Source organism: Agelaius tricolor, unplaced genomic scaffold, assembly GCF_023055355.1.
Source record: "Agelaius tricolor isolate 1412-34295 unplaced genomic scaffold, bAgeTri1.0.p SCAF_8, whole genome shotgun sequence".
In the NCBI taxonomy this organism is placed as follows: Eukaryota; Metazoa; Chordata; class Aves; order Passeriformes; family Icteridae; genus Agelaius; species Agelaius tricolor.
Window position 1 is genome coordinate 24,373,428 of NW_027269268.1, and position 26,548 is coordinate 24,399,975.

The following is a 26,548-nucleotide window of genomic DNA, read 5'->3' on the forward strand; positions in this document are numbered from 1 at the left end:
AAGCACTGACAGGAAATATGAAATTATCAAACTGCAAAGAATAAAGATGCATGTGGATTTTGGTGTGATTGGAGTGAAGCACAGCTCAATCAGTAACCAAATGGACCAATGAATGTTGCAGCTATTTAATAAACAAGGACTATCTGTAGCTGAGGGCAGTTTGTCCTTATCAGGATTGAACCAAAAATACATTTGCCCTCCAGTACTCTCCCCCAGTGCCCACATTAATGTAATTAAGTTAACTATACATGAAATCCTGACCTAATTGACAACGTGAAAACAACTCTAAAATCTACATTTAATATGTTTGGTACAGAATTTCACCCTATTTATAGGATTTGGTTGCAATGAACATTCACAAGAATGGAAACAAAACTTTAAAATAACTCTGTTAACTAAAATGAAAAAATTCAAAGTGGCTTGTTATTGTTTTTGGAAAAAAATCTATTCATACAGGTTCACGGAACTATACAAATAAATTGTTCTGTACTTCAATAGCCAAACTAGTAACAGGTATTTTCTCTTTTTCAATTTAACTGCTGTGGAGTTTTTTGCCTCTTACCTTTCCTGCTTTGTGGTGACTCAACTCTCTTTCTTCTTTATTATCACAAAGGTCAACTTTCTTCATGAGCCTCAATTCAGAACAATCAGAAAGAAATACAGAAAATAGCACTTGTTTTGTCAGTCATAAAGCTGGCATAGGTTCCTAGTGCCATGTGCTTGGATGTTTAAGTCCAAGTCTGTAAAAGAAGGATATTCTTACCTTATATAAAAAGAAATTAACAGATTGAAAAAAATAGGAAGTAAACACACACCCTTTCTGAGATCTGATAGAAGGAAAAAACTTCACCACTATCATACCTGATTAAAAAAAATAAATTGACTCTGACAGCTGACTTGGTCATTTGTGTTCTACAATCTGTGTTAAATGCAGTTCATTATTTTAGTACGCAGTAATTTTCCTAGAAAAAATGCAGTCTTATTTAAATTTTGCAAAGATATTTTCAATCAAACAATGCATTTCTCATATTGTATGCTTATGACCCTGTTCAATAGGATCTAAACTTTCATTTCTTGCTATGTTTTAACTGTCTTACACTATATTACTGAGTTTTATTGCTTATGGTTTTATACCACTCTAATATAACTACTAGGAAGAAGCCTTCCAAATGCATGCTGGAAAGCTGACAGTAAACCAGAAAAACCTACCATTTCCTGATTAGGTTGTAGCTAAATGGGATTGTAAAAACAGGGGCTTTTTTTCAAAAATTCTTTAGCTTAAAAAATTGTCATTTCTAAGATGAATGGAATGCAGATAATACAAAGCAAGGAGCAGCCAGGATGTGGTGATGAAATGGTAGCATGTGAAAGGAATGTATTTCGTGTCTCCTCAACCACCATTGTATAATACATTGAAAACAATTTTTTTTGCTATTCGTTGACTTAAAAATCAAAAAGCTTTATGTATTTTATTTACTTTGGGTTTTTTTAGGATTTGAGGGGAATTTTTTGCACTCTTTGGTTATTTTTGGAAAGGCAAAAAGGTAGATATCTTCAGTTTTATTTATACAATAGAAATACAAGAAAATGTTAATGTAGAATTGACTGGAATTAAGTTTTGACCATCAGTGTGCCAGGAAATACTAGAAACAGCCTCTTAACCAAAAAACCCCTATATTTCAACAAGAAATTAATGCTCAGATGCCATCACCAGACACTCTCTATCACATCTGGTATGAACTCTGTGCATAGGCAAGAGCATCCCATCTCTTCTCACGTGAAAGTATCACTCTGAAGCTACAGCCAGAAATAACATGCATGCAAGGATAAAAAGGAGGATGCAAATTTCAAATTTCACCTCCCTGAAATATAAGTCTGTGCTCCCTCTTTCACCCCACCTTGACACTATTCTCATTTTTTGATTCAACCACATTGACTCTGGGATTGTCTAGAACACCTCTGTGACGTGCAACGCTCATGAAGAGGAGCCAGGAGATATGGCTGAACATCACATTCCAACTGCTCTGTCACAAGTGCTGATCATGTGGCAAATGTCCAAGTGGCTCTTTATTGATGAACCAGTTACTGTCACATGAATTATCCTCAGTGCTGACTAAGGTAAGCATCCCTATGCTACGAGAACTGAAAGCTTCTCTTGCCTCTGTCTGTATTTTGAAGGTCTGGGAATGCCTACCTCTCAGCAATTTCAAATATTTTTTGTTATCCAGATGAGATTTTCTGGAAGCCACAAAATACAGAAATTCATCAAAGCAGAGAAAGAGGGTTTTGAAAGTTATTTTGAAGGTTTTTATCAGATTCAGCAACATGCAACAGAGTCTGAAGACTGTTTACTCTCTTGCAGTCCTTATGTGACTATGAAGCAGTGGAAGGAACCCCAGTGGAGGACAGCCAAGTGACTTTAATCAATTTAATATTAATCACTTTCATAGAATCATTCTTGCATTCTGAAAATCTCTAATTTTGAAAAATCAGGATTACCCTGCCTACACATGGAGGGAAAAATCCACCTTTCTTTGTCATCTTCAAAGTCTTAAAGTAGCATAAATGAGGCAATCTGACATTCAGGAAAGAGAGGTGATGATAACTTCCATCCTCCAGAGTAAAACACGGATCATCTCAAACCAAAGCTGATAGCAAACCCAGGTCAAACCTTCTCTCTTTGTCTCCTCCAGAAATACTGAGTATGATCTGTAGCAATAGAAACTTCCAGGCAATAAATGTAGGGGACCAAACTGATATATCAGGTTCACTGTTCATCTTCTTGGCATGGTGCAGATGAGGGAAAAGCAGATGCTGCTAAGGTGGGAGAGGGGATATTCCATGCATACTGCTCATATTCCCTAATTCCTCACTTAATAAAAGAGCATCAACACTCAGTGCTGACACTGCACCCAGTTGAACACTTGGAAACCAAACAAGAGCAAAGCCACTGCTGCTCTCTCTCAAAGCTGACTGCTTTGGGCAGCCTCCTATGCTTAAAGCCAGCCCCACCAACAACCCAAGAGCCAGTTTCTAAGGTCCTGCTACGTGATCCCTATTCATGTTCCTAAATAATACCACTGCCTCTTACAGTTCTGAGTGAACCATTTAATACACAATACATACTGAAGAAAAAAAGAGAGTAGGTATCATTAAAAGTACCAAAAAGCACCTCTTATTTCCAAAGTCACTTGACTTCTTTGAACATCACCCATGAAAGATTGCGTAGATTCAGCTCTACATTTTGCCCCAGTTTTGGCTACTCTTAAAGCCCAAGGGAGATATAAATCTGGAAAGTGAATATTTTAAAACTACTCCTGAAGAACCACTTACAACACTGGGAAAGGCAGCCCTTTCCAGTTTTTTGGGTTGGTTTTTTTTATTTGGTTTTGTTGGGATTTTTTAATCCATGATGGCATATCAGAAACATGCCTGGGAGGATAAATGCAGCTACTGTTTGCTTTACACCAATCTCTTTCTAGATTAGCATTCCCATAAGGCTATCCTCATTCATGTGAGATAACACAATAGGGATAAAGTATCCCAGTGGAAGCTCTGAGAGAAAAGCTTAAAGCTATGTCTTGGGATGAAGAGGGGAGAGAGTTACTGCAGTTCAGTATCTAAAGTCATAAGACTGTACTGCTTTGTTCAAGATTTATCCCAAACTTTTACATTCTATGTCTACAGTAACACACTGCTTCAAATCAAATCAGTTTTACATACTTTTGAAGGAAACTGTCTTGCTCTATGAGAGCTTAAACTGATCTTTGGCCATGATATTCCAACTGATAGGCGGAGAGCAGGGCAGGAAAGGTTTCATTTCTAGCCAGATCAGCTCTGTAATCCAGCTCACCACTCATATCAACACCACTGGCCAGTGGAAAGACTGATCAACAGGTGTAATAAGACATGAGGGATAGCAGTGACCCCAACAAAGTTCAATTAAAACTATGAATCTATTTAGCTAAAAAATGAAATTGCACATCTTATTCTCTGATTATAGCTTTACTTGTCCAGTTACATCAAAGTGAACACAATAAACTTTAAATCAACTTATTTAAAATATAACTGACAGGCTGTTTAAGCAAACTTAGTACATCAGTATTTCTCTTACATTGTTGTGACAATAAACATCCCCAAAAATCCCAGAGCAAAGTGGAATACTTTTGTGCTATTGTGACTCTCAATTATCTATTCTTTCACCCATTGTAAATACCATCCTACAGCAGCATTCAATTTTTAGGGTGGTCTTCTGGTCATAACAGTCCTTCATGAACATCCAGAAATTTAAGACTATTCTTTAGTAATGCTGACTTTTGCCCTTAACAGTTTTCTGTTGTTAGATTTGCTCACTGGCTCTAATTTTATAATATTTCCTGCAGATGGCCAGAAATAACATGCATGCAAGGATAAAAAGGAGGATGCAAATTTCAAAACAATGCCATCATCTTCATTACAGAAGTGTTCGTCTAGTAATTAAGTGTGGAGCTGCACATATGGTGTCTGATTTATCCTCATATTTTCACTGATGCAAACTTGCTATGATAATAATAATGTAAATGTAGCCATACCACTTTTCAGTTTGGGAGCACAGAAAGGCTATTTTTTTTTCTTTTCTTTTTCCATTAGTAATTGCACTTTTTTTTTTCCCCCACTAGAAACTGAAAGAAAGAAAAGTAGTTACAAAGTTATAGGTTTAGCTATTGCAAACTTTTCTTCTCTTCCTTTGTGTATTTAAGGAAAGTAGCCACTTCCCTTAAATACACAAAGAATTTCATTCTCTTTTGGTGGATAAGGAGTTACATTCTTCTGGTTTAGGATTATTCATCTATGTTTTCACTCTCAACAGATGTTATGATATCCACGAAACAACAAGAGTTTCTCTAGTGAAATATGTCCAAGGCTTCTGCCCTCTGCCTAAATATCTTAGACTAAAATTTAATTCCTGCTGAAGGGAAAAATGACACTGTCCCTTAGCATGGAGCAACAGAAAAAAATTTCTCAGTCCCTAAAGTCCTTCCCTGTAAGAATACTTAACAGCACATGCTAAAGTTTTTGGTAATTTGTATGTACAATTACTGAGTTTTTTATTTCACTTATCACTCCCTTTCCACTCTGTTTTTTAAGCCCAGACTTGCCAAATTCTGACCTTTCACTTGTGAGCAGTTATGTGTCTTTTTCTGGGCAGAGATGTATATTAGTACAAGCCAAAAGGAGTAGCAGGATTCAACTCCAGTTTATACTCTTCAGCTCCTAGAAATTATAACCACCCATTCTGTACTCCAATTCTTGGTAGTCTTGAGAGACTAGGTAAACTCAGAAATGTCCTAAACTAGAAATTCATGAGCAACACTTCTTAAAAAGTAATTTTCCATATTCAAAAACTCAAAGATGAAATTTCCACATCATGATAATACCAGCTTTTCCCCCCACTCCCAACCCTCCACGGCTTTCTATGAAGTATAACTAAATTGGAAAAATATTTACTATGGAAAAGTCTTTCTCTGGATTGTTTCTCCTCTGCTTGTACTTATTAACAAACTTCAGAATAATATTTTTGCCCAGATGTACCCTTTTCAATCAGGAAATTTGAACTCTGAAGTTTCACTTTTAGGCCTCATATCTTTCCAAATTAGTTGAACCTCCACACACACTGCAGACTCATTTTGAAGCAGTTTGACTCTTTTCAGTAGCACTTCTCTATTTCACTGTGCATCACTTTAAGTTTCTTATGGAGGTGTTTTAATTTGTGAAGCCTTACAGTTGACATTTTGCATTCCATGCAAAGGCTACATGATGAGCAGTTACAAGTTGTTATAGATAATTAAATACACAATCTTTAACACAAAAAAAAAACTGGTTTTTTTGAAGCCAAAAAGGATTTTGTGAAATAAATTACTATCAAAAATAGATCAAGTAAACCCAATGTAAAAGATAATATAGGAAAAATAAAGTGCATAATTACTGATGGACCTAAATACCAGAAATAGAAGAAAATTACTTATTATTTCTGTCCCATTCACAAATAATTCCAATGCAGTTATTACAGGATTGTAAAAGAACTGATCTTTCAGACACTGATCAAAAGCAATCAAAAATTCATAATGATTGTTGCTGTACAAACCTAGTTGAAATACAGAAAAAAGAGTGCTGAGAAGACACTTTTTATTAAATATTCACTGTTTAGAGTGACAGCAGTAAACTCTTTGAAGCAAATGGTATTCCTCCTTGACCCCTCCCCCAATTTGTTGTGGCTTATAAATTGGTTGACTTTACCAACGGTAACCTCAAAAATCCAGTGGTAGAGAGAAATGGTAAACAGACGCTTGAAAATCTCTCAAATTCCCAAATACTCTCCTACCTTTAAAACACCAAAGTGGGTCTCATGGTTGATGGATACAAATCAATAATGCCACAGAAACCTTCTGCTGTATGCTGGGATAAGAAAGTTCATGTTGAAAATCAAAATTATAATCTGAGATGTTAAGGATCTCAGATGCATGGGAAGTTTAAAGTAAGTCCTGACTTTGAATATTGAAAAAAACCCCAACAATCATTAATGATTTCTGTAATGCTTATATAGAACATCACAACTCTTTTCATAGCTCTTTTTGGAAGAGCCCCAACTGAACAGAATCAGTCAATCATTAATAATTGGAAAAAACCTCTGAGATCATTGAGCCCAACGCTCAGCCCAGCACAGTTGTGTTCCCCACTAAAGACTGTCCCCAGGTGACACATCCACACTCTGCTCAACCACTTCCAGGGAGAGTGGCAAAACCCCCTCCTTAGGCAGCCTCCTCCAATGCCTGACCACCCTTCTAGTGAACACATTTTTCTTAATGGGAAATATTTAGCACTCAACACTTAAAAATTCAGAATTTCCAGCCATGCATACTGTCTTCCTGTCCACTTTGTTCATTAGAAAAATAATAAAAGCACAAATCTGTTGGCTTATTTTTTTTAACCATTGAGAGCTTCATGATCAGCTCTTTAAGCTTTCTTCCAACACTTACTCATAACTCCAGAAACATGCTCAGCTTATAAAAAATACAAGTCTAACTCACTCAGATTGGATCTTTGTCTCTCAAAAGGCAAGCAGAGAATGATAAAACTGAAATTATTAGCCATAATACTTCACACTGTTCATCGAAGAGTCAGATGCAGCACATAAATTAATAAATGCACTCTAAATCATTGGAGTCAGCAATTTATATCACAAACTTTCATTTAAATCTCTTTATTAATGTGAGAGCTGTTCTATCTGAGAAACCATGAGAACAGGGGGGTGCTATTTTTTTATATGGATTTCTGAGACTTTGGAAGTATAAATCAAATTTTCAGTATAGATTGATTAATAATTTATGTGGATATCATGTATATTTTTACAAAGACAAGCATAGCAGCCCCTTCAGAAGTTTACTTATGCATGGAAGAGATTACTGAGAGCCTAAAGCAGTAGATGAATGTGACTATCACATAGAAAAGATATAAAGGACATAAATATATTAAAATATTAGAGTTTTAGTCTTTTGGGGACACCAATTTTAAGATCTGATGCTTGAAGCAATCTACTAATGTTTCAAATGCAACCTCCAAGGTGCAGAAAACCTCCCCCCACCCTGCTGACTGCACCAAGAATATACAAATGTAGACTGTTCAAATATTTCTGTGAGAAAAATTCTCCAAGCATAAAATAATAGAAACAGCCTATTATTAGACAGTAGACTAAAATGCAACTATAGCTAAGCAGCACAGTTTAAATCCACTAGAAAAACTGTCTTCAGTTCAAAAAAATAATTAACTTTATACAAAAGTTAAATCTCAGGAGCAATGTTAATTATGGTTTTCTCTCTCAGTGTCCCAAGGAAACAACTAAATCAGCTCATGCATCTAGGTCTAGAAAAAATTTTACAGAATATAACTGTTTAGCAAAAAACCAAAAAATCTAAAAGAGAAATATATTTTTTGTGTTGGAATACTACCACAGCACTAACAATCACTGGAATTCTGAATTACATGAGAATATAAAGATAGTATAAATGAAAGATAGAAACATTACATATAGGTTAGAGGACCAACAATTTTAAAAGATAGTATTTTAACTCTCCAATATACTAGCTAAGATTCATTTGCCTTAAAAAGCATGGGAAATAAATGAAAAAATATAGTCAGTCTTCAAACTATCATAATGTGGTGCTGTGTCTTGTAGTTTATTTTAAATAAGAATTTCTCTCTATCAAAGTACTTGATAATATGGAAGAGCAGCTCAATGATGAACTGTATTTCAACTTAAAAATCAGCCCTCAAGATTAAAAACATCAATTTCTCACTGAAGCTGAGGTTATGGCTAACCTTGGCTGTTGCAAGGAGAGGGAGGATCTGTGCAACTTAATTCCACTTGACAAGGACAAACCCAAAGTACTGTCATAATGGGCTTCTCCTCTTTCTCTGTGGCCTTTCCACTGCAAAAACTGATTATGAGATGAACTTATGTTTCCATCTGGAAACAGAGCAGAGAGAAAAGAAGGGCTCACTGTCAAAGTAAGCTGCTACTTCAAAAACCTAACTAAATTTAATTTTAATTTAATTTTTTTATCTAAACTAGAGAGGCATGGAGTTGATGCATTGACCACTCAGTGGATGAGAAACTGTCTTGATGGTCAGACCCTCAGTGCTGTGGTCAATGGCTCAATATCAAAGTGGAGACCAGTGACAAGTGGCATTCCTCAGGGGTTGGTATTGGGAGGGGCACTACTTAACCTCTTTGTCAGTGTCATGCACAGTGTGATTGAGTGCATCAGCAGCAAGTTTGCCAATGACTCCAAGCTGCATGGTCTAGCCAACACGCTAGAAGGGAAGGATGCCATCCAGAGGGACCTGGACAGGCTTGCAAGGTGGGAGTGTGAAAAACTCTTCAAGTTCAACAAGGCCACACACAAGGTCCTGCACCTGGGTTGTGGCAATCCCAAGTGCAAATAAAGGTTAGGTGGAGAATAGATTGAGTGCATCCCTGGTGAGAGGGACTTGGGGGTGCTGGTTGACAAGAAGTTCAACATGACTCAGTAATGTGCACTTGGAGCACAGAAAACCTTGGCCTGCAGCAAAGGAATTGTGGACAGAAGGTCCAGAGTGGGGATCCTCCCCCTCCACTCTGTTCCTGTGAGACCCCAGCTGGAGTACTGCATCCAGCTCTGAGAATCCCAACATAAGGATGCGGCCCTGTTGGACCAAGCCCAGAGGAGGCCACCAAGATGACCAGAGGGCTGGAGCACCTCTCCTACGAAGCACCTCTGCAAGCTCAGAGATCTGGGGTTGTTCAGGCTGCAGAAGAGGAGTCCCAGGGAGACCACACTGAGGCCTTCTGGTACCTAAAGGGGCCCTGCACAAAAGATGAAGATGAATGCTTTACAAGGACATGTAGTGATAGGATGAGGGAGAATAACTTTAAACTGAGAGCAGTTTTAGATTATATATTAGGAGGAAATTCTTCACTATGAGGGTGCTGACACACAGCTTGCCCAGAGAAGCTGTGGATGTTCCAAGCCCTGGAAGTGTTCAAGGCCAGACTGGATGGACTTTGAGCACCCTGGCCTAGTGGAGAGATCCTTTCCCATGGCAGTGGGTTGGAAAGAGATGATCTCTAAGGTCCTTCCAATCCAAAACATTCTTTCCTTGATAACATCAGATTTTGCACTCTTATGAATACTGCAGAGATAACTGAGCCAATGTTTGGAAATGATACTGTCTTTGAGAGAATTTTCTGAGCATTCACCTCTCAGACTTGAGGAATAACTGTAAAACACTGAGAAAATCTGCCTTTAACAAAGGTACCTGATCTCAGATTTCTTTTAGGTCTCAAATCTCTCACAAAAGGTGAATAGTTAACCAAGACGTTGTACAAACAACACATCTCACAAAAACTTCTGCTTTTTGTTGATTTAAGACTCAAAACAGACCCTTACGAGGGAAAAATTAGACTGCTACAAATGATGATGCAAAAGGAACAAAAACCTCTCCAAAATGTGACAAAATAATTCTCTTTCTCTTAAAATATAAATGCGAAAGCATTTTCAAAATTAACAAAGTGCATCTCCTCTTTTATTTAGGTACAATAGGCAATTTTCTGCTCTGTGAATAAAAAATTTGGACTACTGCAACTCTAAACCACAGATATTTGTCAATTAGTCATTCATTCATGTGCATTTAGCTTTCCATTGCACTACAGTTTGTCCTCAGAAAGCAGATACTAGTCTTTTCTGTGTATACACTAAATGTGTTTGAACCTTGCATGTTTCTCATCATCACCAGGAGGCCATGATTGCCACCAAATACAATCCTCAACTATATAAATAATTGTAACGTTAGTGCACTATATTCACGCTATAACAAAATCAAAGGTAGCATTTATTCTTTTGACTGCTTTTGTGTATGAATCAAGATTTCCATTGATCTACCAGAACGATGCGAAATTGTTTGGTTTTTCTTTCCGAGCAATAATTTATAGCAAAATTTAATAAAACCCATAAACAACATATATTATCAGTTATAGCAGTGTTTTAAATAAAGCTTACAAAAGAAAAGACATAAAGGAAATAGAACTTGAAATGTTGAACTTTGAAACAAATCATAATCTGCAAGCTCTTTGAAAACAAAGTTTATTTCTACTGCTCATCATGTAAGAATTTTCTACCTGTTTCTGTTTTGTTGCTTATATGTGTAAAATGATTTACATTTTATTTAGGAAGACAAAGGCCTGTTATAATAACAAAAACATGTACAGTTCAGAGTTACAATGCAAAAAGCCTCTAAAATATTTTATTTCCTAATGGAAGCAAAAGCATGTACAGTAATAATCTAGAAGTTCCCATCATTTAATAAAAGAGTATTTTTAGTAATGGATAAATTTTTTATCTGATTAAAGTTATGAGCTGATTTCAAATTACTTTGTTTCTTTTTGCAGATATTAGGAAATTCCTCATGAAGGAACTAAAAATACTTTCAGAAAGTTTTTAATATGCTGATGTGAAAATGATAGTGGCTTTTATCACAAGACTGCCTATTCAGTGGTAAAAATATTTCAGATTACAATAAACCTCACTTGGAATAAAATGAGAAGAAAGCTTTCTCTGTCAGGAAAAGAAAGAAGTATTTTAAATATCCTTCATCTTCCATCTAACATTTTCAAGTACATTATTGCACAAAAAAAAAGTCTTTCTGAAGTCTGCTCTGAAAAGCACTGCTGGACACCAACCTCACTTAATTCAAATGCAAATAAACTGTGAACTTCAACCTACTTCAAGCAATCAGTGCAAGCATTGCCAACTCTGCCCTCATTTAACTCTTTAGAACTTATCTTCTTAAGATTTGCAGGACTCAGCAATGCAACCAATTCACTAATTTTACATAATGTATGGTATAAAGAGTGATTAATTGAATAGACTTACATTGATCATTTCTAGGATAGAAGGTGTAAATACCTGCATAAACGTTGCTATCAAATAAAGCTAAAAATGGATAACAAATAACACATTTCCAGTCATTCTCATTCCCACTTGGTAAGGAATCATGCCTGGCTAAACCACAGCAACCTCTCTTGGCCAGTATATTTAGCCAATACAAACAGAAGTAACAATGGCATAGAGGAAAAGAAAGACACCAGCAATTAGGGAGCCTTTTTGAAGTTCTTCTGTAACAGTAACTGTGCAGTAATTCCTTGATCTGCACTGGCCCACCCAAATCAAGACACATCTGTTAACAAATGCAACTGCTAGAAAGGAACACAACCTACCAGAACTTTGTAACTAGAGGTTACTCAAACCAAAACCTAAAGTAAGAACTTGCAAAATACTACAGAAGAGAATAAAGCTGTGGGTTTGATTTCTCCTGAATATTTTTCCTGGGCAGTAGAAACCCTTGATATTGGAGATGTTAGAAGGAATTTCACACAGCACGATTTTCAAAGGGGCTAGACTACCACTGCTCTTTGTCAGCCCACAGCTTTCTCAATGTCTCCTAACTACGGAGAAAATATTTGATTTGTTGCTCTTCTGATAATATAAAATTGTTGTCTTTTCTGTCTACCAAGAGTCAGGAAAAAGCATGCTGTATTAAATATGTATAAAATAATATGCAAATAAGTTTCCAGTCTTTTCATTTGCTGACAACTATTCCCTGGGCTTCAGAAGGTAAAAAATAAAAAGCTTGAACTAAAAAACAGGATTAAACAGATTTACAAATAAACTTGCTAATCTATTTACTTTAAAGTTATGTAGCATAACAGACCAAGCTACACTGAACGGTTAATGAATATGGTCCTGCTTTTGCTTAGAAAAATTCTAGAAGTCAAGAGTGTCATTTGAGTCATTGCTTCCCCTTGAGTCAGTGATTCACTCCTGCAATATTTAATGTCCACAATTATCCCATAATATTTGCCAGTCTGGAGAAAAATAATCAGAAATTACTTCCTAAACTTCATTTGACCTCTTACCTTTGAGATATCAAAGCCAAGCTCAAATCTGTTAAATGGCAGAACTACTCCTATTGGAGCTCCATCTTTAGATTTGAAATTAACAAAACAGAGCAGAGCTTTGTTTTTTAATATTATTTTATACTCTCTAAGAGTGACAGAAGAGTGACAGAAAATTTGTATTTTCTGAAAAGTTAAATAAAGTCACAGTTTGGGACAGCATGCATTTTTGTAAAAATAAAAGTCTGGTATTTTTAAAAAGCATAATTGATTGTAACATCATGATTGTAACAATTCTTTTATTCTAAGATTGAATATTGCTTTTAAACAAATACAGAGGATTATTGGATAAACTCACACACAAATAAAAATAGGATGAAAAACTGACATGATTAGACATGGTACATCTAAAACACACCTAGAATGGAGCAACCAGAATATTTGGGGTTTTACTGATCACCATTTGCTGTCAAAGGCCTTAAACCAGGAAATAACCAATTGATCCACTGGAAAAAGTAAGCTTTGGACCTCTGACAGGGTTGTGCATATGCTGATATTTTCAATAGTTTTGTGCCCTCATATGCCCACCTTTGTGCATTGGTCAGCTTAAGAAGGGTCCATAAAGTAGCTCTTTAAACCCGAATTTTCTCTAAATCCTGTTTTTGTAACAAAACTCCTCCCTGATTTCACATTACTTCAGTCAGGTGGCTGGTCAAGTCATTAACAACTTTTGTGTGATGTTGATAAAGGACTTGGAACTACCCATTAAACAAAATCATATTCTTACAATTTTACAAATATGCTTGAACAAGCACGTGCAGACACTGCAGACAGACTTCTTCTAGTCAGAAGCAATGACCAAAATGGCCATGGACCACACTTAATGTATACATCTATTCAGAACACCATTTTGGTGAAAAATAGCAGTGCCATTTTATCTCCTTCAGAATATATGTATAATTTCAAATATCCACTTTTCAAACACGATTTGTCAAATAAATCAGCCTAATACAAATGAAGGCAAAATATTACATAGAAAAAACAACCACACATAAATTTAAAAGCACAGAATTAATGTCTTAGTATCAAAGTTTATAATCTGATTTATGCTGGTAAAATGACTGATCTCAGAAAGCTCAATGACTTTTAATCATGTAACGATGGAGATAGTCCTGTTAACTGGAAAAAGACCATGTGTATGAATAGAGACCACTCAAGTGAACAATGATTTGCAGATTCAGGCCCTGTATAAACATTAAAATTTTAGATATGTAATTGGTGGGTTTGGGTTGCAATGTTGTGGGTCATCCTCCCCCTCAGTATTATTGTAACGTCTGCACCACATGGTTCACAATAACTTTTTCAAAATAATTTTGTAGTGTCTACTTCAAAAAGTAGCATCCTGAATCTCCATACCTTCAAAGACATAATTTAAAATTATATCAGTATATTTCAAAGCAAATCAATATTCATGTCAATGACAGATGATAAAAGCTGTCTTAGCTGATGGATAGACTGCTAATGAAGGCTTGCAACTAGTGCAAGTGCTATGTAATAAACTTTCATTCCCTATTGTTGAGAGAGGAAAAAGAGAGCTACTTTATGACTGGGAGAGAACAATAAAAACATATTTCCTAATTCTACCCAAATGCAATGATAGGCTTGGTTGACTGAGCTACTTTCTCATCATTTTTCTAGCTTTCAACTTTACCCATCAGTAGCTCTGTGCTGCTGCCTGATGGTTATCTTTATACTTCAGCTGATACAAACACTCAGCAACATAGAACCCACCTTAAGGAAATGATGCAGAAGTAAAAAAATGCTACAATACTAAGAAGCAGTCACCTTTCATCAGCTTCATCCCATCAACAAAAGTTACTTTATGTTCACAGCTACTACAACTGCTAGCACCTGTGCAGGGCATCTGTGTAGAGAAAGGCTTGTGGTTCAGGTCCCAGTTCCTAAGAAAATTCATCACAACCAAAAGAGAATGAAGTGCTACATAATCCTATAAAACACAAGGTGGGGACCTCATTGCCTGCTTATTCTGTTCAGTTATCTCAGTAGCACTGGCTAGCAACAGCTGCAGCTTATTCCCTCTGGAATCTGCCTTAATCTCAGACAGACAGCCCTGAGTGGTGCTGAGCTCTGCGTGTGCAGAAGTCACTGCACGGCGCCCAGCTCGGTGTGTGCAGAAATCCCTGTGCAGCACCGAGCTCTGCGTGTGCACAACTCTGACAACTCACTGAAGCAGCAGCAAACTCCTCTGTAAAGCACAGCTCCGTACCAAGCTCACGAAATGTTAAACATTGCTGAGAAAAAAAAGACATTACATCTGCCCACACTTCTCAGTTCTATTCAATTACTGACAACAGCAGTCCTGCAAGTGCAACATAATACGGTATTATTAAATCCAGGATTCTCATTTACGCCTAGATGCAGCCTGGGAGCAGGCCTGATGTTCAGCCAACATCAAAGGACACAAATTCACGACTTTCACAGACACACACATCCCACATTGACCTTGGAGGCAGAGGTGGTGATGATCCCTTTCATAAAGGTGCTGCTTCCCAAGTTGACAGCGTTACAGTGCTGAATTGTTTGTCAAGTAACAGGGTATCACCGTCCTTCTGCTACACACGTATTCAGGCACGCACAAGAACACAGAGCAACATGCAGCTATGCTTTCAAATCCTCTCTAATTCCGTCTTTACTCTCTACTTCCCAGAATGACCTCGCATATCCTGTCCTCCCCCAGACAGAATCAACCAGAGCTTCTCCAGTCCCCCCCAAATTGGTTCTTATACAAAGTAGGCTCTGTAATGTCTTTTGAGAGCTTTTTATAATATTCAAGACTCCTAACACAAAACATTTTCAACCATTTAAAAATTACCCTGAGAGCCAGTTTTCAATAAAAATAAACCTTGAACTTTTCACTCAGATTCATCTTTTGTTTATGGAGCCCTTTTCACGGAAAGCTACACCCTTTTTCCAAGCCTTGCCCCTACACTGACCTAAGGGCTACCAAGCTTCCAACTTTGCTCTGCCTTTAATTGCCGGCTCCTCCATCCCACCCAGCACCCCGCTACTATTAACGTGAAAAATACGTATGTATGCGTGTGCATATATATTGGCATTGCTGCTTACCTTGTCCAAGAGTCACTAAAATCCACAAGGGGAGGAAAAAAAACAAACGAAAAGCCCCAGCTCGACGGGTCCTCGTGCAAATCGCAAAGAGAGCAGCACTTCTTCCCCCTTTAACAAAGCCACAAGCGGCTCCGCGGCGATCCGGTGAGCGAGCGAGGACTTCTCCGGGGCAAAGTGGGCGCAGCTGCCGGCAGGGCTCAGCTCCCGGCGGGAGCAGGCGCGGAGGGTCCGCGGCCGAGGCGCCGCGGGGAGGCGCGGGCGGGCGGGCGCCCTTCAGCACCGGGCGCGGCGCGGACAGCAGCGCTCCCGCCCGGCCCCGCTGCCGCCCGCCCCGCCGCGCCGCTCGCACCGCCCCCGCCCGCCCCCTGCGCCGCCCGGCCTCCCCAACTTGCGCTCCGCCACCCACCGCCCCCCCTCCGCTGGTTTGTTGCGTTTATCTACGGGCCGGCCGGCTGGGACGTCTGGTGTTGCCCAGCACTTCTCGCTGAGGGGGTTCCGTTCCCGCGCAGGGGGCTGTCACCCGGCTGAGGGCACGGAATCCCTCCTGCGGCTTCCCCGCCGCAAGGCCATGGCCCCGCTGCCTTTGCCCGCGGTGCGCACAGAGCCCTGGCCCGGGCAGATGGCAGCGCTGGCACCGGCAGCAAGCAGAGCAACTGCTGTGAAACAGCGAGGAACTCCCCCCCGGAGCACAGAGGGGTGTCGTGCCGGCGTCTTCCAAACAGGGGGCTGTAATGCAGTATTCATAAGCTTTAATATGTCAATGTATCAAAGCTCAAGCACGCTGGAGGGCTTTGCACACCTGTATCGGTAAGCCCTAGCGTCCACACCAGATTGAGGTGCTTGAATGCCAAGGTAGAGGTCCCTGGTAACCCCTGCCAGAAACATAGACGTGTGATTGGGAATCTTATTTAGTTATGCAAAACATAAGGGGGAAAAAAATCACCTTGAGATAAGACCGTTAATTACATGCTCCATTTATAAGCACGAGCAGAGGATGAACAGGAACAATCAAAACAAGAAATCCAACTGGAAACTAATCGCCTAAAAACTTAGAGATATATTTATTTGAAGTCAAGTAAAGAAACAGTATTTGAAGTCTCACTTGAATCTGCTTTATTGTGAGATAACAGTTTCAGCTATCTGATTTATTACTTTTAAATTAATTTACTATCCATCCCACCACTTTTAAGGAGTTGCTCTTTCATCTTCAATGAGAAATCATTATGAAAATTAAGTATCTACTCCTCATGCCATTATAGGTTACCTGTTCCGTGCCTTTTGGGAAAATACATCACAGATTAAAGTATTAAACTGTCTTTAAATCACCCATGTCTAGGGTAAAGCCAGACAGAGGTCAGCTGCTCTGACGTACATCAGCTTTCTAGGTTAATTACACTTGTGTCTACATGTGGAATGAACATGCAGTTAAAAACAAAAATAAATGGTTTTAGGTATGGTAAATAACATACCTAAAATCAGAACTAGTTAATATAGGAAATAATAAAACAGGACAGGCTGGATTGCATTAACTTATTACTATTTTTTGAGGGAGTTCTTACTGGATTGATAATTAGGTCACAGCACTGCAAGAGGGAACATGATTAACTTCGACACACAGAGTGTGGAGTATAAAGCCAAATAAAGCAGACTTTTATTGACCCAACCCTTTCTAATTACCAGTTATCACGAAGGCAGTTTGTCTGGCATCTGGGTTGAATTTATGAAATCCTATTATTTTACTTCTCATTTTTCTCTTAAGCTCTCTCAATTTTTTTGCTAATACAGACAATATAATTGCACTACTTAAGGACAATTTCTGCAGTACAAAATTGACACTGAGTCTACTAGCACAGCTGCACCAGAAACTCTCATGGGACAGAGTTAAACCCCAAACTGGCTTGTTCGAAACTGAGGGGAAATTGAAATGTTGTGAGGATGAATAGGGACCTTGTTCATCCATTTTCCTTTGCCATTATGAAAGTACATGAAACAAACAACAACAATTACGTAGATGTTTTATGTAACCCAGTTATTGAAGTAGTTGGGAAGCCGGTCAAATTATGCAAGGTCTGACGTATCATAACTTACTGGTTAGCTTTGCAAATTAGTAGACAATGAATCCCAAACTAGCATATGGAAGACCCTCAGAACTTCTGAAAATCTCTCTATCTTGTGAGGACTTGCACTAGTAAATTTCAGTGTAAATAACGATACAACCGTGAAATACATTAAGGTATCTTGGCATTCATGCATTTCTGAATGTGTTTATCTGATCATACATGTCTTTATTCTTTGTAAGCTCACTGAGGTTTTCATTTTAAAAGCTCACATTTAATTAAAATAATGTTATTTTTAGCACATATTTTCTAATTTTTCCTCTAATTTAGATCTGTATCAGCTATATGCTATAGTTAGAAAATAAACTTTGTTCATTCACATCCTGACATCTTTCTGTGTTCTGCTTAATGGATATTATTTGAGCTCCATTTTATATGTTGTTGGATCTGTTTTTACACTCACACACAAACTATGTGAATGCTTTCTTTTTATTGTTTTTGTTTTGTGTCCCATGCATTACATCATCCCTTTGCAGTTTAAACATTTTCATCCATAGGGTGACTGGCCTATTACTTTATTGGATGTAATGCAGACCAATATATATTATTACAATGAAGAACTTACTCTGTGCCTAACAATTAATTGTTAGTCCAGAGAGACTGTTGCTGCTTAGTAGTCTATTTCTGATTTCCATAATCCTAATTTGGATACTTTATGATCATATATGGCACATCCCACATAATATGCCAGACAGTCTTCTGTTTGGTATACTCCTGAGCCCCATGTGCTTGACAATCAGTTATGTCTGGTTTCTACATTTTCTACCCCAATTACTATATTTGAAGCATTTGCAATTGAGCAGAGGAGAGCACATGCAGTAAGTAGTGGCATTTTCTTGTAAAGAGCACAGAAGAACTTCAAAGTGGGCTTATGTTTGTTTAGGCTATAGATATTATTAATAAAGATTCTCTATTTTTTATTTATGAGATGCTGCTTAATATAATATCTGACACAGCAGGAGGTTTTATGCAGGACAAAGAGAAGATCAAAGTCTCAGTATATTAAAGGGAACTTAATAGAAATAATAGATTATAAAAGTTTTAACAACGTATTCAGTATTGTCCATGCTGTGGTTTAACTCCAGTTAGCAGTCAAAAACCAGGACAGTCTATGGACTTTTACACTTCACAGCCTCTCCAAAACTCACTGAAGTTAGAACAATAGTCACTTTCTTTGACTAATTTGTACCTCCTTTTCTACTGAAAAAAATTCTGGAGAAGGGCTTGTGTTTCTTGTAAACAGCATTGCACCCAAAATGAATGCAGAATTGGAGAGTAAGCATAGTTTTTCAGAAGTGGCTAGTTCTTATTCTCTTGGCTTTTCTACCACTAGCACTCCTAACACAATTAATTCATTTTTTTTTTAAATTTGTGCTTGGGATTTTGTAGTAAGGGACAGTAAGGGACAAAAATAGGATATTTCAAAAACTTGCTTGTTACTTACTCTTTAGATTATTCCGGTGACTTCTGTGTGGCTCGGTACCCCTCACCACCTGCAAGTTCAATAGCAAAATTTTATTTTTCTGTGATCTATCTTTAAACACATGAATTGAAAAGCATTCCCATTATTAGTTACCAAAAATTTAGGATATTAATATCTGATACTACTAAATGTTAATCAATTTCTTGTCCAAAACTACACAACAGTTACAATGTCGTAAATAAGACCAAAATCCAAAAAATTAATTGCTTTTTTCTTTGAATGAAGAATATGCAACACTTTAAACACAATTATATTTGTAGCTAAACGTCAAAAATAGTTTTAGGCATGATAAATTCTAATAATAATGAAATCTTATTTCAAAATATACAGTCCAAAGTACTGCCCCTTTGTAGGATTCAATTTCCATTTCCTCTTAACATATTATTCCTCCTTTTTTTTGAAGACAACAGCTGCCCCTTCAGTGCAGCTGTTACTAGTGAAGATCATTGATTAGCTTGAAGTCAATGACAGCAAAGGAACTCTCAGGATGCTCTGATATGACATAGCATGAATAATCCTCCAAATCTCTCTCTCTTACACACACCACGAAGTTTGGACACATACATCTTTCCCTCATTTTCCACTGGTCTAATTCACTCAATGTCTGTTCAATATTTTAATGAAAGGTGATAGTGCATCCACTATAAACTCAGTCCTGAGCAAAAAGCACAAAAAATGCATTGAGCCCTGGACCGGCGCTTTGATAACAGCAGGGCATCGTGAGCACCAGAATGACAGACACTGGCAAGTGGCAGAGAGGAAAATTAGCTTACTCGTGGCTTGGAGAAAGGTTGTGCCAACCATCTGTCACAGGAGATCTCCCAAATGACAGCAAGAATCATAAAGGCACATTAAGGTTTTCCCCATATCTCCTCAAAGCCAGTTCTCCCAAAGGGACCCAAATAAAGGAAATATGCATTATTGTTCACACACAAGGAACCTACCTTTGAAATTAATCAAAATAATTCAAATGCATGACACAAAATAACAGATGTAGACTCGGAGTGGATGGGGGGAAGCGTAGGCTCTGAGGTTAGATCTGTAGATTTTTTCATTATGTCTAATAAAATAAATGCTATAAATTCATTTCAGTGTGTAGCAAATTTGCAATGATAGCGATTCTGACAAGATGACATTGTCCCCATTCTCATCTTGTGAAAATGAAGTAACTGATTAAATAGGAAGGAGATAATATACTACATAACTAATATCCACATTAAAAATTACTATTGGAAAAGAATTAGGCAATGAGGATAAATATTTAATTTCATATCATCTAGTTTTTTTCAACTTCATTTGGGATCAAATAATTTCATTATTCATTATCGTTGAAATCTGAAAGCATACTACCACTCAATAGTAGATAATACAGATTCTATTAAAAAAAACTCCACACAAAGAGAAAGCTGCACACAGTCAATTCCAGTGCCTAGTGATAACATTTATAAGAGATCTCTTAGGGCACCTACTGGGGAACCTTAGCATTGCATGCTAAAAAAGCCTGTAAAAAGGGTAAAAATCTTTCTAACAGATTTAAACCAGAACATTAATTCAGTCTTTTGGGTTTTTTTTTTCTCCTCTGGGCAGTCGTCCTTCTATTGACTGTAGTACTTAGAGCAAATAACCAAATCAGAAAACTTCATAGCTGAAGGTATTCACTGATGGAAGGGAAAGAGCTAATACTCTACATTTCAGAATCTGGCAGCTCTTGACTCTTTAAATGGCTATTAAGTTAAATATATCATGTTGTGTTTATGTTAAAAATATTTTACATTAAAAATATTACTAAGACCATGATGAAAATTTAAATTCATAGGGATTATGTATTGTCAAGAATCTCAAAGTCTTTGGATTAAAATTTTTTATTCTTTAAGATAGTTTTTCAAAGTATGTATATATTTTGATTTTTTACCTATGAAGTTCTGTAGTAGTACTCCTGACCTCTCTAAAAAGTTGCCATATCATTTTCTTTTGCCATTTGATTTATTTCTGTCCACTAATACAGAATATCCTCTATTTTATAGCTCATTTCCTCAAAGTCCCTCACAAGTGATTTCTGGAGACCTATGGTATGTAGCTAGGACTTTAGCTAGCCAGTGCCAGAAAAATATTGTTTAACTTATTTTACAGAAAAGATAGCTTTTGAAATGTTATCAATGAAGTAGCAAGCACCTCATATCAGCCTCATAAATCAGCATTTATTTTTAAGCAAAATTTCTGTAAGGGCCTCTCTCTAAATGTTCCTTTAACATTTTTTGTGTTTTCCAGTAGTCTGTGACCAGTAATAGTCACTTAAAAACTCTATGGAGAAACTTGTTAAACACCAGCACAAACCCAGAACAATAACAGACCCTAACCTGTTGCTGAGGCACACTGGCAAGTTTTTAATACCCACTATCACTGCAGTTTAGGTAACCTATTCCAAACCAATAAAAACCCCCTTGAGCAGGGAATAAGTACCATCCTTATGTTCATTTTATGCATTACTACAGGCATTGCACTTCACAAAAAATTTTGAAAAGACATTCAGACTTCTTCCTTCATTTGTCCTAAATCTCAGTGATGGAGATGAAGCACAATCACTTATTTTCAAGTGGGTTTTCTTAGGGAATAGGCCAATAAAATAGTGTTTTTATGTCTGGAACAAAAGTCTAAATTAATATACAGTGTTGGGTAGCCTAATGCCCTCCTAGTCATGTTTCTCATCATGCTTCTGATCCCATCCCCAGTGGTACTGTGAATATAAAGGAACCAGTTCTTCAAAGAATGCACTTACTGACTTTGAAGCAAGTAGGTCTGTGAACTCTGATATCTGTACAGGGTAAGAGACTTTTCCTACAGTTCTGGAGAACAAGAGGAGAATATAATAAGATATGTAGACATATTTTACCTTGTCTCTCCTTGAGACCAATCAGCTTGTCCCAGAAGAGCACAAGGAATATTAAATGGGATGAGTATTCTGGCTTATGTGACTTTGATACAGCAGAATTCCTCACTTCTTTCAGAGATAAATCTCATCAAAGGTTCATACCCATATTACAACAACTACCTATGGTAAAGAATACAGTGAACTTTTCAGCTGGGAGACAATGCCATTATTCTACATATTAGCTAGTTCACAGCACTACTCAGTCAGAATCCTTCTTTGTCTTTCCAGACAATATTCTAACAGTCTGAATAAGAACAAAAAAAAAAAAAATACATCTAAGAAGTTCAAGAATAATGGAAATTTCATCCCCTGACTACTAATTTCTAACCATTTTGCCACTGCTTCTGCACAGAGGAACAATGTGATGTAAAAGGGGTAGTATGACAGCTTCATGTTGGCCCATCCTAAAAGAAAAAGGATATCTTCATCCTTCTTACTTATAAAGTAGTTCCTGGAATGAAATTCAAGCTGTAGTCTTATATTCTGCACACATTTTATTCATTTGATTTCATTTACCTTTCTTTTCATACGCCACTCTATAAACTCTGACATTCACAGGAAACCAACTTACTCCTGCCACTAATATACTGTTAAATATTAATAAGCACGTATTTTTAAAATAATATGAGGGATGTGAAATGCTTACTTGAGACTCCTCAGTTTTTATACCTCTCAATGAACCCAATTAAGGAATCAGCCATCTCTACTCCAAACTTATCTAATTTAAAGTGACAGGCCTTTAATTACATATCACATACTATCCAATTATATGTATAATAATCTATTTTTACCAGTACAGTACTGTTTGAAAAGTTGAGATTTGATTTGCCAAAAATACCAAATTTTCTCCAAGTGCTTTACTCAAGAAGGACAAAAAAAAAAAAAATAAGAGTGCATTACAACTTGTTAAATATTCAGTTAAAAGACCTCCTTCTTCATAGTTTATCCCACCCTTTATGTAACTTCTGTTGAAGTCAGAAATTGACCAAGTAGGTTCTTGTTCATCCTTTTTGTGAGTTTATAGAAATTTGAGAAGGATTACCCAGTCACACATGAATATAATAAAATTTGGAAGAAAAAATAGGAAAAAATATTATTTCAGTTTTAAAGGCAATCACAAAGAAGTTGCTGAAATTCATTATATAAGAATTTTTTGTGTTTATCCGTAACACATCTGATTACTTTACTACTATTCACAAATACAGATCACATTACTTCCATATACTTCCCCAAGAAAAGAAAACACAGATGCCCTCTTTTTGCTTAAATGGGAAAAGTACTGAGAGCCTAAGCTGTTTAAGCAGTTACAAAAGAAATCTGGGGCAATGCTGGGAACAGAAGTTTTCTATTTCTTATTCTTTCTTAAACACATGATAATCCTGCCTTAGCAATCCACATGTCAATTTAGAAGCAGTGATTACAAGTTATCAATAGTGATGATCCAGTATTTCAGTACAATGAAAAAAGACACACAACTGAACTTCAAAGAGAGTTCAGAAAAAACACAGTAGCCTGCCTTTTAGCATAAATGGCACTGCTTGCCTGATAAAACCCAATACTGTTGATTCAGGAAAAATACTTATAGTCACTGTAAAAATGCCTGCTGTGCTCATTTTGCTTAGCGTGTGCTACAGAATATACACACATCATATTATTTCACTAAAAACCTCCAGAGATGCAGCCAGTACAGTTACACTGTCAACATCTTGAAGCAGGATCAGAATACATGCCACAGTTCTGCATTTGCTTCTCTGCTAAATCAGTCACTTGTTTTCAGCCAGGAAGTCAACATCATTCAGAAGTTTCAGAATTCAGATTTACACAGCTCATAGCACACATGATAAAAGTATACTAGGTGCTGCTCACAAGTATGGATATTTAAGACATCAAGTGGCATTCGTGTAAATTTACATTAGAAAGCTTTGATAAAAGGCTACAAAATTGCTAAATAAATCATCAGCTTTGAAATGCAGGTGCAATATGCATGCTCATTCTCATCTGTAAGCATATATATATTCTAGCAGTTTCTGTCCACACACACCACCAGTGGTTTTCTCCAGCAGCTCTTCATTCAGTGAATAGATATGGGTGAGACAATGCCTGCTTAGAAAAGTTATCTTCTTCAGGCACATGTAATCACTAATGACCTAGGAGGTGTTTGTTCTTAGTGGCTTACTGAGCACCAAAGAGGCAGAAGTCAAGTTTCAAGGCAGCAACCAGGGAAATAAACCCTGAAAGCCTCTCCTTACTCCACTGCAATTATGCACAACATAAACTTAGCATTCTGCACCTAGTAATATTTCATATGGGAGGTATTTTACCATATATTGGTGTCTTTCACCAATATGTATTGGTGTCTTTGAGGGGTGATAGAAGCTGAGGTCTAGACAGAGAGGTGGGGATTAGGTAAAGTGACTTACAAACAGTATGGAATTGGCAACATTAAAACATGGACAGAAGACAAAGATTTGAAGGACAGACAGTTATATTTTCAGGAAAGGGTATTTCCTGAGAGAAACATCACTGAAACAGCTGAAGAGGTTAAATGGCAATACAAGATCACAGACAAAAAGATTCTCTGGACAGCTGAGTACAGGAAGTAGAGATAACAAGAAATGACTAAAAGACCAAAGAAAGAGTTGAAGAATAGAAGAAAAAGCAGGTGAGATGGAGAAAGAGAGAACAGAATTAAATTCCTGGAATAAGTGAAATGGCTAGAGACGGTGAATGGATAAGAAAACTCAGTACATACAATACTGAGGAAAGGGAAAATAAATATAGTGAGATCACCTCATGTTTCACCTGCTGGGTTTTTTTTAATGGAGAACACTAAGCAAGATTATGTTCAAAATGAAAGAAGCAAAGAGGAAAGTCAGAGGAATGAATCATTACTTGTTTCATCCAAAAAAATAGAAACTATAAACAAAAATTCACTCTGAATTGCAGAACTAAGAAACCTCAGTTCAGTATGTGCTTGAAAATAAAAATTTACATGTCATGTTAGAATGTCTATATCTATTACAGAAAATGATAAACCAAATATAAATTGGTAATCTTCATAATCATCTATTAAAAATTGTCTACAGATGAAAATATATTCACCTAATAAACTCCCAGATAAATTTGAATAATGAATGTATTTCAGAGCCAGTGACTTGGCAAGTACAGAAATGGCAAAATTAATGAGATATCCATGGAATAGATTTGCTCTTTTTTTTTTTTAGATATTACTCCCAAAATGCAGGTGATAAAAAGCAATCAAAAGAACATGACGTGCACTATGTGTAAGCTTTAGTAATGCAGTTTATGGTAGAATTAGCAACAATATAACTGGATAGCAATTACCCAAAGCTCTTCAAAATAAAATCCTGTTGCACTCAAACGTTCTATAGGTGCCAAGCAGTACAATGATCTGTTAAGAGATTTGCTTAGACCAGCTATAAAAGCATAGCAAAACTGCATTATCTTATTTAAAGCTGCCATTCACATAGGACCGACCATATTTTAGTCTAAGTGTCTGTGGATGCAAAACAGAAGTAGTAAGAGTGAGGTATTAACTATCTCAGCTGTGGCTGCTAACCCCATCCTGCAACACAGAAATAACTCAGTAGGTAGTTTAACACTAAGTCAGGTACAAGTGTCACAGAATCACAAAATTTTTAGAGTTGGAAGGGACCTCTGGAGATCAGGTAGTCCAAGCCCCTGCCAAGACAGGGGTGTAGTAGCAAAGCAGAGTAAGATATTACACAACCTACTGCTAGTTCAGCTTTAGTGCAATATCCTTTGAAATACAGTTTTAAAATAAAATACAGTTTAATAATTGTGGAGATTATGCTCTCAGTCTTTCCTAATTTGGTGGTACATTTATATTTGGTGGAGTAGCCTCACTCTAAAACTAAATATGCAGAAACAAAGCCAATTTCATCATGCTGTGAATATGCTAAAGGATTCCAGCAACACTATAAGAAGGGAGTTAAAAAAAGTTCAGAAAAATGAATCTGGTACAACATATCTAATTTCAAACATTAAGAGCACTACTATAGGAAATGCTTTGATTTTCTGCTTTGGATCTATTCAACTAAGACTGCAGCTGGTCTGGTGGATTTATTTGACTATGTATGGAAAGTGTGTGACCACATATGAAACAGTGATGGCTACAAAATTAAATCATAGCTGGGATAGGATGAAATAGTGCATTGTTGTGTAAACAAAGTAGGAAAATAACATGGATTATTTAGACAAATTTTGGTGCATGGATTTTATTTCTATCCAATTCTGTAGAATATTTATCAAGTACAGTTTCATCAGACCAATCCTGCATGTTAGGACGCAGAAGTGTCATTTCAAATAAGCAATGACTGCTTAGTAAACCTTACCTCAATGTATGCCCAGCCTGCTTTAAA

General features: G+C 37.0%; 1 protein-coding gene across 4 annotated transcripts in view; it reads right to left on the reverse strand.

The window, feature by feature from the left end:
• Positions 1–19,197, reverse strand: part of FSTL5 (follistatin like 5) — a 272,587-nt gene extending 253,390 nt beyond the window's left edge. Inside the window, exon 1 of one of the 4 annotated variants that reach the window (XM_071431980.1) lies at positions 19,178–19,197. The gene's annotated coding sequence lies outside the window, so the exon portion shown is untranslated. Of the gene's footprint in view, positions 1–14,992; positions 15,014–15,616; positions 15,956–19,177 lie in introns of those variants that run through there. The other 3 variants (XM_071431982.1, XM_071431978.1, XM_071431981.1) reach the window with 3 other exon arrangements.
• Between the last annotated feature and the right edge of the window lie 7,351 nt (positions 19,198–26,548).